Source organism: Emydura macquarii, unplaced genomic scaffold (genome assembly GCF_026122565.2).
Source record: "Emydura macquarii macquarii isolate MOO-44397 ecotype Brisbane River unplaced genomic scaffold, CSIRO-AGI_Emac_v2 contig_1230, whole genome shotgun sequence".
NCBI lineage: Eukaryota > Metazoa > Chordata > Testudines > Chelidae > Emydura > Emydura macquarii.
In genome coordinates this window covers 13,242,205-13,245,122 of record NW_027131367.1, presented here as the reverse complement: position 1 = coordinate 13,245,122, position 2,918 = coordinate 13,242,205, and positions in this window count along the sequence as shown.

The window sequence follows — 2,918 nt, the reverse complement described above, 5'->3', positions numbered from 1 at the left end:
TACGCTGCAAATGTAGGGATGGAAAAATTCAGAGTGTGAAATCCTTCTGGCCAGCCAGCTGGTTTCATGCTCTCTGGACAAACCTTTTGGGCATCTTCTGAATCTGCCTGGCTTGTCTGCCTCTACTTGCACTCCTTGGATTAGGTACCAGTGCATAGGGAGGTTTCTCATGGGATTGTGTCCTCAGAAGAAATCCTTCCTAAATCATCATACCTGTAATGTGGCACCTATGCCTAGACCCAGACCAGCTCTGGCCTACCATAGGCTTTAATTGCCCCTTTGGGTCCACTGATTTCATAATAACTTTTAGTTCTCTTGCAGTGCTTTTCATTGCTAGAACTTGATAGAAGAAGATAAGTGTCATCCCTGTTTTACAGAAGGGGGGTGCACGGAAAGGAGAAATGACTTGTCCGAGGACACACAGCAAGTCATTGGCAGTGCTGGGATTCAAACCCAGGTCTCCTCTGCAGTTCCCTAACTGCTAGACTGCACTGCCTCCAAGGCCCTGATTCTCTCCTATATCCAAGCTGTGCTCATCTGAGGATGGCCACAGAGAGTGGCTCCCTTATCCGTGGCCACCTGGCTGCAGTGGAAGTTAGAACAGCAGTCGGGCAACTAACTTCTGCACGAGCAGAAGGTCTGGAATGGATCTCACACCAGAGGAGGATCAGGCGTAATGATCCCACAAGAACACCTCTGACACAGCTCATCCCTGCCTTTATACTGGGGCGCAGGGAGCGGCTGGCATAGTTGTTTCTGCCTGCTTTCCATCTGTAGACAGTTCCCCAACACCAGGGGACATCTCTGTCCATTTAACACCACTGACATGGTGCAGTGTCCTTAGCAGACCAGAGACTCTAGCCCTGACTCAAGAGCCACACGTTCCTTTATGAAAAGCAAGTTGGCCGTAAGGAAAAACATAGCCAATTAAATCCAGATTCTGGAAACACTTTCCAAGCCGTGCCAGGGGGATAACAAAGCAAAAGCCCTCTCTTGTAATCCTCCTCTTTCATCTCCCAGGAATGCCTTCCCGTCTTTTCTTTGTTGTGTGTGTCTCGATCGTGAAGAGAAATGAGAAATCATTTTCCCTTAAAAAAATCCCCAACAACCAATCTCTGCAAAAGCCAAGCTGGAGGGAGCTGAAAGGAGAGAGGTTTTAATGAAGAGAGAGGTCCACTGGTAAGGCAGGGACAGAGGCTGGAGTTCGTCCAGCCTGCCTCATTAGTCTGAAGGAGCCACTTCATGCACACTCAGTCAGGGATGATTCAAGCAAAATTGGGGCCCCTCGCAAAGCTATTCAGTTGGGGTCTGATCCAACACCCATTGCACTGAGTGGAAAGGTTCCCACTGACCTCAGCGGGCTTTGGATAAGGCCCAGTGGCCCAGAGCCCAGCATTCGTTGTGTGACCTTTCAGTCACCACCTTCCTCAGCTCCTGTGTCGAGTCAGCTGGTAGGCGTGGGCAATTCAGGCCCATGAGGAACATAGCTCTTGTATACAAAGTGGGAGAAGTTAAGGAAGGGGCAAAATGCAATGTGCCCCAGCCAGGACTGTGAGGAAGGGGGAAATTCAGGGGACACAAGTTATCACCCCAGAGCTCCGTGTCAGCACGAAGCAGAATGTGCTCTGCACTATATGGCTCTAGGAGTCAGCAGCAACTTGCAGTCCACCCTGTCCCTGGTAGAGTGCAAGTTACACAGCAGCCTCTGAAGAGCACAGCCTCCCTTTTGGCCAGAACTCTCCGCCTTTCCCAGAGCAGCTGGTGCTTTCACAGACGCTGAGCCGTGGCTCTCTCACACCCCAGGAAAATGCCAGTGGGCTGGTAGTTCATTCAGAGTCTAATTCAAAGATCATTAAGTAGGGATCTGTGAAGGGAGACAATACCTGGGAAGGGAGAGGGAAAGAAGGGGCATGTACGGAAGGAACACGAGTGAAGAGAGTGTGGGTGACGGGGAGAAAGGAGCAGAGGGCATGAGTGCACTAAGGATGGAAGCGGGGAGACTGGAGTGTGTAGGATTCTAGTGTGGGAGATGGGAACTCGAGGAACAGGTGCATGTCAGCAAGGTCTGGAAGGCAGAACTCACTCATCAAGGCTGACGTGTCCGATAACACCCTGCCTCTGAATCTAGTACCCATATTTCTCTTTGTCTCGAGCCAGCCCAGATATGCATGTTTCCTGGACTGGCAGATAAAGGAGGCTGCTCCATTAATCAGCAGGCCTGGAGAATGGGATCACGTGAGGCAGACGCACTGCGAATTAATCTACTTTGCTCCGGTATGATGGATGGAGCTGATTTCAGGCACTAATCTAGTCTGTGTGCATGCTAGACAAAAATAGATTAGCCCCTGGTGGTTGGCAGAGGAGCCGCCAGAGTGCTTGGGACACTGCAAGAGGGCTCCTAGTGACGTGGACACTCTCCAAAGCCGTGGAATAACCCTATGAACATGGGGCTAAGTGATGGCAATTCCTGCCGGGCTGCAGTGGTGGGGGCCGGAGGCATTGTAGTTGCACTTGGACAGAGGCAAGAGGAATTCTGTCTGTGCACCGGGGGGCGCATGCTTTGGAGAGACCCCTTTGAACTACTGCCACATGCACTGCCCTCTGTGCCAGCCACCAGCCCCTAGTGGGTGACACTAGGAATCTGCCCCCCAGCCCACCTGGATGCGCCCCCTTTGGGGCACACAACTCTTACGGTTGTGTTTGCCACCTCCTTTCTGCTCAAGGAGTGCTAGCTGCAGCATTCTTACTTCCTCCTCTGTGAGGTGCACTGAGGTGTATGGGGCGGGGGTCAGTCAGAATGAATCCATTTGTTGGCCCGTTCTCTGTGCGTCCATTGACTTCTGTAGTCACTGTGGGCTCCCGGTCCATGGGTCCATCATCTCCTTATAGTCACCGTGGGCTCCCTGTCCGTGCTCTCA